This window comes from Ictidomys tridecemlineatus, chromosome 1, assembly GCF_052094955.1.
Source record: "Ictidomys tridecemlineatus isolate mIctTri1 chromosome 1, mIctTri1.hap1, whole genome shotgun sequence".
Taxonomy (NCBI): Eukaryota; Metazoa; Chordata; class Mammalia; order Rodentia; family Sciuridae; genus Ictidomys; species Ictidomys tridecemlineatus.
In genome coordinates, this window is record NC_135477.1 from 243,995,987 (window position 1) to 244,011,534 (window position 15,548).

Consider the following 15,548-nt stretch of genomic DNA (forward strand, 5'->3'; position numbering starts at 1 on the left):
AATAAAGCAAGCTAAAAATAAATTATCCAAACAGCAGTGATATATGCAGCAGTATCAGGTGGTCAAGATTATATATACAACTGGAGTCCTGGAGGGAGCACAGAAAAAATATTTAAATAAATGATGTTCAAATTTTTTTTCCAAATAAGTGCCAAGGTCTGGGCTTGGCACAAGATTCAGGAGGCACCCACACTTTGTAGATTCAAACAGCAATTCTTTATTCCCGCTCTCACACCGCCTCCACACAGGTCCAGGGACAATCGCGTTCTGCCGTCTCCCGCACAATCCACCTACTCCACGAGGCTCTCTCCAAATCCCATTTTAATCTCACGAGAACTCAACGGGAACAAGCAACAGGAACACCCTAATCCCAGCAATAATCTTCAACCTCTAACTTCCCTAAAACCCATTATCTTAAACTGACAACGCCTTAAACTCAAGGAGCCGGTTACTTCCTCAAACCTGATCAGCTCTAAACCCGGATCCGCCTTGGTCCTTGAGCAAGGTCACCTTATTAAAGCATGCATGCAATGTCCCATCGAATGTCCTCTAAGCAGCATGGGGTACGCTTGGCAAGGAAATTTCGATGCATCATTCCTACTTGGTAATGGCCCTCAGCAAATAAGATGAAGAATATGAACTCACAAATCAAAGAAATTCAACAAATCTCAACAGAATAAGCTCAAAGAGACTCATGGCGAGGCAGATCATAATAAAATTGCTGAAAATCAATGATGAAGAGAATTATTGTAAAAATCAGGAGAAGAAAACATACATTGATGCAAGGGAAATGAAGATAAAAATTATCACCGATCTCTCATGAACAAGCCAGAAGAAAATGGACCCACATTTTTTTAAAATTTAAAAATGGGGAAAAGGAGTCAACCCAGAAATCAATTTAAAAAAAAAAAAGACCTTCAAAGACAAAGTTGAAATAAAAGAATTTTCAGACAAATTAAAACTAGGAGAATTCATTGTCACAGACAAGACTTCACAAAATGTTGAAGTGGTTAGACTCAAGGACAGACAAGAATTTCAAATGGAATAAGTTCACACAAAATGATGAATAGTCTCAGAAATAGTAAATATGTAGGTAACTGAAAGAACCTTGTCTTGTTTTTAAAAGTCTTGAATATATGTGATTTTTAAGGTGAAAAAAGGGGATCTTGTGAGATTTATATCATGTGGAGAAATAAAATCTATCATGATAATAGAACAAAGAAAAGGAAGGAGAGAAAAAAGGTATGTTCGCTCTCTGTGTTTTGACTTTCCTGGCAAGTGTTAGACATGTACCTCTTATCCTTCTGCCTTTATTATTCCACCAAACCCTACTGAACCCAATCTTGGCCTTCATTATCACCTCCATACCAATTCTTCAACTCTATTGCATTCCTTTGTCTTCCAACTAACTCAGCAGGAGCCTGTGGCCCTCACATGGATTCACAGATGCTACAGTGCCAAGAATTGGACAGTATCCATCTCAAAACCTTCTCTTCATCCAGGTAAAGAGAGAGAATTCAGTCTTCCAGTTTCTTTGCCTCCAGTGATTCTCTGACCATGACCCCTTGCTTCCAATGCTCTGCTTTGCCTTGCCTAACGCCAAGCTGTCTACACCCTTCATTCAGTTTCTTCACTTTTTAGAATTCATTGCTGTGATTAATTGCTTAAGAAATTCACTGGTAACTCAAGGGGTCCCATTACCATTATGTGCATCTCATCTCTGCCTGGCTTCTAACACTGCTCTATCTTCCTTCTGTCAATCTCTATTTAGTTCCTTGGTGGAATTCATAATTTCACCTCAGATATTTGCTTTTTTGTTTTCTTCTAGGTTGACCTTCCCTCTGTCTTCCTATGGTAGACATTTTTTTAAGTTTTTTACTTCCCAGCCTATAAGCCACCCATACTTCTTCCTATGTTTGAAGAAATTTCCCTCTGTCGGGGACAGACTTCTAAACTAGCCCCCAGGAGTTCCAAGCCCTTTGGGCACAGACCCTTTCTCCCAGTAACTCAAAAACTAATGCTGTGAATTTCCTGTTATTTAAACACTAATTTCAGATGTAATTAAGTTCCAACATCAATTGACCTTAACATAAGGAGATTATCCAGGTTGGCCTGACCTAATCACAAGAATCCTTTAAATCTGGTTTAGAGGTCAGAGATAAAGTCAGAGAGTACAGAGAGGGATTCAATCAGGAAAAAAAAATTCTTCATTGTTGACCTTGAAGATGGAGGGATCACGTGGCAAGGAATTGAGGCATTCTCTATTCTCTAGGAATGGCCCCCCTAGCTGCCAGTCAGGAAACGGGGACCTCAATGTTACAACCAAAAGGAGCTGGATTTTAGCACAACCTGTGAATTTAGAAGAGGATTTCAAGCTCTAGATGAGAATGCAGCCTGGCCAATACCTTGATCTCTTATAAAACCCTGAAAGGGAGACCAAGAGTCTTGCCCTACAGCTATGAGCCAATAAACAGTTGGTTGTTTTAAACCACCAAGCTTGTGATAATTGCTATGCAGCAGGAAAAAAACCTACTACACCCACATTATGAATTTAGGTAAGAGCAGAAACCATGTACTGGCAAGATGTAAGCATGCACCTTGAGGTTTTGCCTCTTGGATCTACTCACTTCAGACTTAACAGATAATGTCCCAATAAAAAGGGATTGTGACAGTCTCACTCTCCCCTTAGTGTTACAGGAAGTCATTTAAAATAAAGTTCACCACATAGAAATGATGTCCATACTAGAAATGATTAGACAGGACCAATTTTCCCCAATCTTCATCCTGCATCATCTCTCTGTGGCACTGAACCCCACCAGTTTTTCTCTCCATTTGCCTGTTCAATAAACTTTCCTTGGTCACACAGCATGTAATTTTTTTCCTAAGCATTGAAAACATGTTGGATTAAAAGAAAAAAAAAGAAAGAAAGAAAGAGGGGTTAGGATTATGGCTCAGTGGTAGTATAGTCATCTGATACACATTAAACAGGAGGACCTGGGTTCAATCCTCAGCACCACACAAAAACAAATAAATAACTAAAATAAAAGTATTGTATCCATCTACAACTAATATATATATTATTTTTTTAAGAGGAAAAAGACAGGCCGGGCCTCTATACTCAGAGTATAGTGGTTACACCATGTCCACGTATGTTTCTATATTCTACTCATCAAGTCCTGAATATGGGCTGATATTACTTCTAATTAAGAGTATGCAGCTGAATTGAGAGTGCACAGCAATGACCCTCTCCTTGGCCCTCTCCAGGATGAAACCCAGATAGCAAAGAATCCCTGATCAATCACATGCAGGGGTCACATATAGATGTTCAAGCCAACAGTCCCAACTGAAGCTTCAGTGGACAGCTGCCATTGACTACCAGACATGAGAGAAAAGAAGTATTGAGATGATTCCAACTCTGGTCCCTATCTGGCAACAATTAAATGAGAAATTCTGAGTGAAACCTGTGTACCTGATCCAAGTCAACTCTCAGATCTGTGAGAGATAATAAATTATTATTATTATTATTATTATTATCATTATTATTTGCTTTATATCATGAAGTTTGAGATTGTTAGTTATGCAACAATAGATGAATTTATAGCCTAACAGAGGAAAGCATACATTAAACAGTTATCAAAAAAGAAAGAAAGAGTGAGATAGAAAGTAAGAAAAGAAATTTCGCTGCAAGGGTCCCACAAGACACTCTCTTTCTTGGTCCAAAGACATCACACCAGTCCTCTTCCCCCTTTCCAACTTACCTTTCCTTGGTTCTTACTCTGGCAAAAACCAAGGCTGTAAAATTTGAGTCACTCTTTACCTATTTTCTTTATACTCATACTTAATCGATTATCATGGCCTGTTGATTCTCTTTCCTAAGGTACCTGCCACCTGGCTTTTTCTTTCCAATCCCACCACTGCCTCCACCGGTGGGACCCTCAGAATCTCACTCCTGGTTTGTCGGAATGCCTTCCCCAATTGGTCTCCTGAGTTGCCACTCACCACCTGGCCAATGTACTCTAGTTCTTGTCAGACGTATGTTCCTAAACCACATCCTCAATCACAAAACTTCTCCTGCTCACAAAACATTACTCTTTTCACTGCCTAAAACATGCAGTGCAAATGTCTTAGGCCTTCATTTTCTACTGCTCACCTTAGACCTGGTTTTACTTCTCACTCAGTTCTGCTATTTTGTACTACAATCCAGATATTCCAACTTCTCAATATGCACCTTCTGAACACACCTCTTCAATGCCTCTGAGCTCTTTATTCTTCCATCTGAATGCTTTTTTCTTCTCCATGTATCCAGGAATACACTACCTGCAACCTCCAAGGTGCCCACAGCAGTAGCTGTCATCAGTCTTATAGTAGGCTAATAACGATGCCCATCGCTCACCTGCCTCTGGCCCACCATCTCATACAACAGAAGTTATGAATTTTAACTGAGCACTTGACCAGGTAGAGGCTAAGTTCCCACCATTCTCTTGCAGCTTGACACAATCATGTGACTAAATTCTGGCAAATGGGCTGCAAACAGAAATGATCTGTGTCATTTGTGGGTCATACAATCAATACAATTAATCATGCCCTCCCCTGGCTCTTTCCATTTCCTGCAAGCTGGGATGTGGTAAGTACTGGACCAACCATCGTGGTCTTAAAAATGGAAGCTGCAAGCTGAAAACAGAGGAGATACCTTTACAGCCCCAGAATTCCTACTTCTGAACAAAGAGAAGAATAAACCTCTATGACACTATGCTGCTGGTATTGTGATCCCTTTGCTAGAGCAGCTTAGTTTATACCCTAATTTATTGTAATTATTAATCTTCATATTGATGACTTTTTATGTTGTAGATACAGTACATCATATCCTTTAATCCACCCACAATGATACTATGGGGAAAGTAATATTAGAAATACAGAAACATGAAATGACAAAGAGACTTTGCAATTTTCCCAAGGCCACGTGGCTAATAGGTAATGGAATTAGAACTCAAATCCAGGCCAAATGAGTTCAGAAACTGTTCAGCACTGTTCATCTTTCTCTGTTGCCTAACAGTAAAGCCATGCAGGTCTCCTTGAGGCCTGCCAAATGTCTCCATAAGAAAAAAATGCTTTGCATGTACTAGATGTTCAATAATCATTTCTTGAATGAATGCTTGGTTGGTTTTGGGAAAACAGGCTTTTCGAAAATTCTTAACTATACCAATGTGATAGAGTTGTTTCTAGCTATCCAGCACCTCTGAATCCCTATTTTTTTTTAAGAGAGAGGAGAGGGGAGAGAGAGAGAGAGAGAGAGAGAGAGAGAGAGAGAGAGAGAGAGAGAGAGAGAATTTATTTATTTATTTTAGTTCTCGGTGGACACAATATCTTTGTTTGAATATGGTGCTGAGGATTGAACCCGGGCCACACGCATGCCAGGCGAGCGCGCTACCGCTTGAGCCACATCCCCAGCTCCTGAATCCCTATTTTATACAGAACATTCTCCTGGGTGCTTAATACCTGAAATATTTCTCACCAGAGAATACCATACACCCGAGCACTTTAGGTCCATGTCTTTATCCATCGTACACTCAATCAAAAGTGTCTATGTGAGGTAGTTGGGAAACCAACAGCTGTTGCAGTCATCTGTATTTATTTACACAGCTGCTCTTCTCCTTGTTTAAGCAGAAGACTGTGGCCCAGAAACCAGAGATGGAAATAAAATTAGGGGGCTTTTTGAAGACTGCTGGGCAGGATCCCGCATCCTGGGCTCTCAGCAGGAATGTGGGGTCCAGGGACTTTCAAAGTCCTCCTTTGTGCTGTGTGAAGGGTACTGGTACAACGTGAATAGTGCTGGGAGCTTGGGCTGTGGGAGAGGTTATTATAAAGTACTCATGTCCTGCTGGGAGGGCTGAATGTGCCCCTTCTTTAGAGCTCTTATCTGGAGCCCTAAGATAGAAAGGGAATAGGACAGAACGTTGGAGCTGTTCTAGGGTTTGCCTTCGGTCATCCGCTGGGAAAACTTTTAGCAATAAACACAAATCAAGAGGAAGCTAAAGAATGATTTTTTAAGGGGTCTTCAAACAACCAGGCTTTATTTTTTCAAGCAGGGGTGGGGGGGTGCAAAAATAAGAAATTGGAGCCAACTTTCTTTCCAATTAAGTTCCATGGACCTCCCCAAACACAACACAGATGCTGTGATGAGCACTAACAAGCTCTTCAGTGGAGTGTGCTTGAACTCAGAGGCACTTGGAGAATGACTTTTGAAACTAAAAATTTGAAACAAAAACAGAACACATTCACAGAGGAAGATCATAAAAGCTTGTTGTAATCATGACTTGCATTAATTTCTTTGGGAGGTAATACAATAAAGCAGAATTATTTTCCATCAATACGTTCAAAGTAAATTCACTTTTCTCCTTCTGTTCCATACTGATGTACTATTAAGATATTCTTTCTCTTCCTAGGTGCACTTACCATATTTACATTAATATGTCAATTTAAAAGTAAGGCTTATTTTGTTTCAAAACAGATGTTGGGAAACTCTGCCCGTGTTCTGGAATTCCATGCAGCTGTATGTCTCAAGTTCACTAAATCAGAAAGGATGCTGGGTCATTCCATTCTGGGTTCAGGGTCCACAGCAATAATTGCACCATCAAGGACATGAAGGGGACACTAGGAAGATGGTTTAGCAGCACTCTGGGGTTCATTAAGTTGAGGCAAAAGTGTCAGACAGAAACAAGCCATGTATAGGTGCCAAGAAAGATGGATGATGATTCTGAAAGTAGGATCACTGGAAAGAGTTGAGCCCAGTGTCCAAATGCTAACTAGAAGCAGTTGAAAGTTGGTCTGAGGATTATTTGCCTGTGAGATTGTATTAAGGGTTATTTGTAAATCGTTTCAAGGAAGAAAAGAAAAGAAAACAAGGGGAAAATGTATCCGTTTCATGGATACATTTCATGTTTATGTTGGAGTAAGAGAGTAAACCAAAATATGTAGAGAATTTGTTTAAAGCAAGAAAAGCTTTGCATATGAAATGAACTAAAGTGGAAGATGAAGGTTTATTGCTATATCGCTTCTTAATATATGTGTATTATGTCTCTCATCTAAAACAGCGTGGTAATAATTTATTCCTATCAGCATCAGACTGCTTAAAGGACATTATGGCTTGAACTTGGAATGAACTCCAAAATCTCATGTGTTAGGCAATGCAGCATTGTCCAGAGGTGAAATCATTAGATCATGAGGGTTCCGCTGCATCAGTGGTAATACTAGGAAGTGGTAAAGACTGACGACAGAAGGGGCATGGCTGGAGGAAGTAGGTCACTGGGGATGTGCCCTTAGGGGATATAGCCAATAACTATTTCTCTCTCTCTCTCTCTCTCTCTCTCTCTCTCTCTCTCTCTCTCTCTCTCTCTTTCTCTCTCTCTCTCTCTCCTACCATGAGCTGAGCAGCTTTCCTCTACCATGATGTTTCTGCCTTGCAGCTAACCATGAACTATATCCTCTGAAACTATGAGCCAAAATAAACTTTTCCTCCTCCGGGTTCTTAGGTATGTTGGTCACAGTAACGAAACATTGACTAACACAAAGGAAAGGCTTCGTTTCCCTCCTGTGGTGGGGTAGGTAACTCAAGGCCTCTCTCCAGCCTCACATTCACACCTCTGGAATGAGGAGCAGCTCCTATCTGGCAGATTTGGGAAAAATAGACCAGACCTTCTTGGCTCAAGCCCTTCTTTCCTTTTGGAAATGATCAGCCCACAGGAACAGTAGTCTTACCTGGACAGCTCCCAGCCCAAAGCCTCCTCCCTCTATCATTCCCTGACTGTGACTCTTGATGAGGTGGAACTCTGTCTAATTTTATGGTTGTTTCACAAGCCCATTTGGAGGTCCGACTTAGCTATCCAACTCAGCCTTTCTCTCTAGGAGAGGTTATCTATTGATTCTCCAAACACCTAATTCTGTATCTTTTCTCCCAATTTGTTCAGAACATAGACAGAGAAAAGGAATGCTATAAGATGCTCCCTGAGTTATGGTAGAGTTACATCTCAAAAAAAAAAAAAAACACCATAAGTTGAAGATACTGTAAGTTGAAAATGCATTTGGAATAACTAACCTACTGAATATCACAGCTTAGTAACACCTTAAACTGCAGAATACTGGTTGTTTTCCCTGTGATCACAGGGCTGACTGAGAACTGCAGCTCATGCTATAGATTAGCCTCTCAAGAGGCATTATATATACTACTTATCACTGGCCCGGAAAAAGATCAAGATTCAAAGTATGGCTTCTGCTAAGAGCTATCACTGCACTGCACACCATGGTAACATTGAAAAAATATAAGTCTAACCATTGTTAAGTTGGGAACTATCTGTATATAAGGCTGTCTGGGAAATTCCTACCAAATATTGGGGTTTCTTAAGATATCGCAATATATCAGCTGATCTATATATAGTAGTACGTGTAGAAAAATAAGCAAGCAAGAACAACTGTGAACACAAATAATAAAGAAAAGTCTATTTTACAAAGCTACAATAATTAAAACTGTAAAGTTGTCACATTGGTTATGCAGATTGATCAATAAGTTGAATTAGAAAGCCCAGAAATAAACACATATGTAGAAATGTAATAGTTCTCAAGATGGCACTAAAATCAGTAGAGAAAAAGATGATTATTTATTATAGTGTGTTGGAGCAGCCACCTGAAAAAAATTAAGTTGCACTTAGTAATTTGTGGCAAAATAACTCCAGTTGGAGTAAATGCTTAAATTCAAAAAAAAATGAAATAATAAAAATCCAAGGAGAAATTGTTGGAATCTTTTTATAATCATGCAACGGGGAAAAGTTTTCAAAGTACAAGAGAACCACCACAAATCACAGAAGGAAAGGCCAATCATTTCAATCACATAAAAAAAAAAAAAAACCTGAAGTACAGCAAAACCTACCAAAAGCACAATCAAAAGACACATGACAGGGGAAGGAAGATGGCGGCGAAGGGAGTGCATCATCCCAGTGCGCCACGTCACTGAGTGGGAGAAAGACGAGGTGAAATGGCTGAAGGCTAGCTTGTTGGGAATTTCCAGTGAAACTGAGGTGCTCCAGAATCTAGTGGACGGATTTCCATCGCGTGAGGTTCGGCTGCGGGAACCCAGTCGAGGGCGATTTCTCCGCGATTTCTCCGCACGGAGGTCGCATTGCCTGATGGGGGAACGCCCCGCAGCTGGAGTCTGAGGCGCGCACGGGGAAGCGTCGAGGTGCCGGAGCGGGGGTGCAGCGATGCGGATTCTGGGGGCTTCCGACAGTGGTACAATGGCCATGCTTAGTGCTGAGTTCCGGCTTTGAGACAGAGGAGACAAGCGGTCCAGTTCGGTTCCCGACACCGGTCAGACCACGGAGGAGGATAGCAGCTGCCATCTTGGAGAAATGATGTAATCATCCCTGTTTTCTACTGATCTCAGTGCATTCAGCTACAGAACAGGTGATTTCAGGCTGGTATTTGCCTGCATCTCCCAGACAGATTGCTCAGGCGTGGGGCTGGAGAACCTGTCGAGAATACTCTTGGGGGGGGGCTCGTTCCTGGCAAGGCGTGCGCTGGGCTCTGAGTGGCCGGATTCTGGTCCCCGGGGCTGCCTTGGCTCAGGGTTGGGGAACCTGCGGAGACTGCGTATGGAGGCCAGCTCCAAGTGGAGCCTGCACTGAGCTCGGGGCGGCTGGGTTCTGACTCCCGGAACAGTTTTGGCTCGGGGTTGGGGAGCCCGCAGGGAATGCATCTTTGAGCCTGCGCCCAGCGGAGCGTGCACCGAGTTTGGAGAGCTTGGAGCGGCCGGGCTCTGGCTCCTGGAGCTGCTTTGGCCTGGGGCTGGGGAACCCTCAGGGGGGTGCTCCTTGGAGCCAGCCCCCAGCAGAGCGTGCATCGGGATCGGAGAGGCCGGGTTCTGGCTCCCGAAGCTGCTTTGGCCTAGGGCTGGGGAACCTGCGGTGACTGCTTCTCGGTCAGGGTCCTGCTGGGTGCTGTGGGGGCCGGGGGGGCAGAGTGGAGCTGCCGCCTGCGCCCAGAGCAGGCCAAGTGACCCGCCGGCGTGGTATCACGACACCCCAACTGCAGTTGGGGCCAAAGAGAGTAGCCGCCCACGCCCAGAATAGGACCAGCCACCCGATGGCGCGGTAGCCAGGTAATTCCATTTGGAGTAGCGGCTGTGCAGAGCCGCTGTCTGAGCCTGCAAGGTAGGCAGACCTGCGACCCACTGGCAGGACAGGCCTGGTAGCCTGCCAGCGTGGGGGACACGTAGCACGAGGCAGTCACATCACACTGGTTGGAGTGGAGGTGGAACAGGGCCGCCGCCCGTGTCCGGAGGGGGCTCAGCGACCCATTGAAGAGGCAGTCAGGTACCCCCATTGGGAGTGGGGGCTGTGTAGAACTGCCGCCTGATCCCGCAGGGTGGGCAGACCTGCGACCCACCAGCAGAACAGGTCTAGAGGCCTGCCAGCATGGTAGACACGTCACACCAATTGGAGTGGGGATTGAGCAGAGCTGCTGCCCACATCCGGATCAGGACCAACGACCCAAGGGCGTGGTAGTTACGTGACCACAATTGGAGTGGGGGCAGAGCAGAGCCGCCACCGCGCCCGCAGGGGGGGGCCAGACCTGCGACCAACCAGCGTGGAAGACAGACCACCCTAATTAGAGGAAGAGCACAGCCACTACTCACCCTGCAAGGGAGACTTCCCAACTATACAAGAGCAATATAAATAAATAGGGGGTAAATTTCAAAAACACAACAGTTTCACCAAGCAGAAAGAAACACCAGCAGTATGAAAAGACAAGGAAAGAAAGGACCACAAGCAATGCAGGTCAAACGTTAGAAGAGGTAATAGCTGCAACAGATGGAATGTCAGATAAAGAGTTCAGGATATACATGCTTCAGATGATCTGGAGTCTCAAGGAAGACATGAGACAGCAAAATCAGACAATGAAAGATCACATTGACAAGGAACTACATAAACAAATTCAGGAAGTAAAAGATCAATTTCACAGGGAGATAGACGTAATAAAAAACAAACAAATAGAAATCCTAAAAATGCAGGAAGCAATAAACCAACTTAAAAACTCAATTGAGAATACTACCAGCAGAGTAGATCACTTAGAAGATAGAACATCGGACAATGAAGACAAAGTATTTCAACTTGAAAAGAACATAGACAGCTCAGCAAGTCTGCTAAGAAACCATGAGCAGAACATCCAAGAATTATGGGATAATATTAAAAGACCAAACTTAAGAGTCATTGGGATACAGGAAGGCACAGAGATCCAAACCAAAGGAATAAACAATCTATTCAGTGAAATAATACGAGAAAACTTCCCAGACTTGAAGAATGAGACAGAATCTCAAATCCTATAAGCCTACAGGATGCCGAATGTGCAAAATCACAAGAGATCCACACCTAGACACATTATAATGAAGATGTCCAACATACAGAATAAGGAGAGAATTTTTAAAGCTACAAGAGAAAGGAAGCACATTACATTTAGGGGTAAACCAATCAGGATAACAGCTGATCTCTCAACACAGACTCTGAAAGCTAGAAGATCCTGGAATAACATATTTCAAACACTGAAAGAAAATGGGTTCCAACCAAGAATCGTGTATCCAGTGAAATTAAGCTTCAGGATGGAAGATGAAATTAAAACCTTCCACGATAAACAAAAGTTAAAAGAATTCGCAGCTAGAAAACCATCTCTTCAAAAAATCCTTGGCAAAACATTACAGGAAGAGGAAATGGAAAATAACATTGAAAACTAACAGGGGGAGGTAGGACAGTAAAGGGGAGAAAGTAATCAAAGAGGAAAACAAATCAGGTTTAGTAACATTAATAAAAAAATATGGCTGGAAGAACAAACCATATCTCAATAATAACCCTAAATGTGAATGGCTTAAACTCACCAATTAAGAGACACAGGCTAGTTGAATGGATCACAAAACAAGACCCAACAATATGCTGCCTACAGGAGACGCATCTGATAGGAAAAGATATACATAGACTGAAGGTGAAAGGTTGGGAAAAATCATACCACTCATATGGACTGCGGAAACAAGCAGGAGTGTCCATACTCATATCTAATAAAATAGATTTCAAGCCAAAGTTAATCAAAAGGGATAAAGAAGGACACTTCATACTGCTCAAGGGAACCATACACCAACAAGACATAACAATCATAAATATATATGCCCCAAATAATGGTGCAGCTATGTTCGTCAAGCAAACTCTTCTCAAGTTCAAGAGTCTAATAGACCACCATACAATAATCATGGGAGACTTCAACACACCTCTCTCACCACTGGACAGATCTTCCAAACAAAAGTTAAATAAAGAAACTATAGAACTCAATAACACAATTAACAACCTAGACTTAATTGACATATATAGACTATACCACCCAACTTCAAGTAGCTACACTTTTTTCTCAGAAGCACATGGAACCTTCTCAAAAATAGATCATATATTATGTCACAGGGAAACTCTTAGACAATATAAAGGAGTAGAAATAATACCATGCATCTTGTCTGATCATAATGGAATGAAACTGAAAATCAATGATAAAAGAAGGAAGGAAAAATCATGCGTCACTTGGAGAATGAACAATAGGTTACTGAATGATCAATGGGTTTTAGAAGACATCAAGGAGGAAATTAAAAACTTCTTAGAGTTAAATGAAAACACAGACACAACATATCGGAATCTATGGGACACTTTGAAAGCAGTTCTAAGAGGAAAATTCATTGCTTGGAGTTCATTCCTTAAAAAAAGAAAAAACCAACAAATAAATGATCTCATACTTCATCTCAAAATCCTAGAAAAAGAAGAGCAAAACAACAGCAAAAGAAGTAGAAGGCAAGAAATAATTAAAATCAGAGCTGAAATTAATGAAATCGAAACAAAAGAAACAATTGAAAAAATTGACAAAACTAAAAGTTGGTTCTTTGAAAAAATAAATAAAATCGACAGACCCTTAGCCATGCTAACAAAGAAGAGAGAGAACCCAAATTACTAGCATATGGGATGAAAAAGGCAATATCACAACAGACACTTCAGAAATACAGAAGATAATCAGAAATTATTTTGAATCCTTATACTCCAATAAAATAGAAGATAGTGAAGGCATAGATAAATTTCTTAAGTCTTATGATCTGCCCAGATTGAGTCAGGAGGATATAGACAACCTAAACAGACCAATAACAATAGAGGAAATAGAAGAAACCATCAAAAGATTACCAACTAAGAAAAGCCCAGGACCGGATGGGTATACAGCAGAGTTTTACAAAACCTTTAAAGAGAAACTAACATCAATACTTTTCAAGCTATTTCAGGAAATAGAAAAAGAGGGAGAACTTCCAAATTCATTCTACGAGGCCAACATCACCCTGATTCCGAAACCAGACAAAGACACTTCAAAGAAAGAAAACTACAGACCAATATCTCTAATGAACCTAGATGCAAAAATCCTCAATAAAATTCTGGCGAATCGGATTCAAATACATATCAAAAAAATTATACACCATGATCAAGTAGGATTCATCCCTGGGATGCAAGGCTGGTTCAATATACGGAAATCAATAAATGTGATTCACCACATCAATAGACTTAAAAATAAGAACCATATGATCATCTCGATAGATGCAGAAAAAGCATTCGACAAAGTTCAGCATCCCTTTATGTTTAAAACTCTAGAAAAATTAGGGATAACAGGATCATACCTCAACATTGTAAAAGCAATCTACGATAAGCCACAGGCCAGCATCATTCTGAATGGAGAAAAATTGAAGGCATTCCCTCTAAGATCTGGTACAAGACAGGGATGCCCTCTCTCACCACTTCTGTTCAACATAGTCCTCGAAACACTGGCCAGAGCAATTAGACAGACGAAAGAAATTAAAGGCATAAAAATAGGAAAAGAAGAACTTAAATTATCACTATTTGCAGATGACATGATTCTATACCTAGCAGACCCAAAAGGGTCTACAAAGAAACTATTAGAGCTAATAAATGAATTCAGCAAAGTGGCAGGATATAAGATCAACACGCATAAATCAAATGCATTCCTGTATATCAGTGACAAATCCTCTGAAATGGAAATGAGGACAACTACTCCATTCACAATATCCCCCAAAAAAATAAAATACTTGGGAATCAACCTAACAAAAGAGGTGAAAGACTTATACAATGAAAACTACAGAACCCTAAAGAGAGATATTGAAGAAGACCTTAGAAGATGGAAAAATATACCCTGTTCATGGATAGGTAGAACTAACATCATCAAAATGGTGATATTATCAAAAGTTCTCTATAAGTTCAATGCAATGCCAATCAAAATCCCAACAGCATTTCTTATAGAATTAGATAAAACAATCATGAAATTCATATGGAATAATAAAAGACCCAGAATAGCAAAAACAATGCTAAGCAGGAAGTGTGAATCAGGCGGTATAGCAATACCAGACTTCAAACTATACTACAGAGCAATAGTAACAAAAACAGCATGGTACTGGTACCAAAATAGGCGGGTGGACCAATGGTACAGAATAGAGGACAGAGTAACCAATCCACAAAACTAAAACTATCTTATATTTGATAAAGGGGCTAAAAGCATGCAATGGAGGAAGGATAGCATCTTCAACAAATGGTGCTGGGAAAACTGGAAATCCATTTGCATCAAAATGAAACTGAATCCCTTCCTCTCGCCATGCACAAAAGTTAACTCAAAATGGATCAAGGAGCTTGATATTAAATCAGAGACACGGCATCTGATAGAAGAAAAAGTTGGCTATGATCTACATACTGTGGGGTCGGGCTCCAAATTCCTCAATAGGACACCCATAGCGCAAGAGTTAACAACTAGAATCAACAAATGGGACTTACTCAAACTGAAAAGTTTTTTTCTCAGCAAAAGAAACAATAAGAGAGATAAACAGGGAGCCTACATCCTGGGAACAATTCTTTACTCCACACACTTCAGATAGAGCCCTAATATCCAGAGTATACAAAGAACTAAAAAAATTAGACAATAAGATAACAAATAACCCAATCAATAAATGGGCCAAGGACCTGAACAGACACTTCTCAGAGGAGGACATACAATCAATCAATAAGTACATGAAAAAATGCTCACCATCTCTAGCAGTCAGAGAAATGCAAATCAAAACCACCCTAAGATACCATCTCACTCCAGTAAGATTGGCAGCCATCATGAAGTCCAACAACAACAAGTGCTGGAGAGGATGCAGGGAAAAGGGCACTCTTGTTCATTGTTGGTGGGACTGAAAATTGGTACAGCCAATTTGGAAAGCAGTATGGAGATTTCTTGGAAAGCTGGGAATGGAACCACCATTTGACTCAGCTATTCCCCCTTCTCGGGCTATTCCCTAAAGACCTAATAAGAGCATGCTACAGGGACACTGCTACATGGATGTTCATAGCAGCACAATTCACGATAGCAAGATTGTGGAACCAACCTAGATGCCCTTCAATAGATGAATGGATAAAAAAAATGTGGCATTTATACACAATGGAGTATTA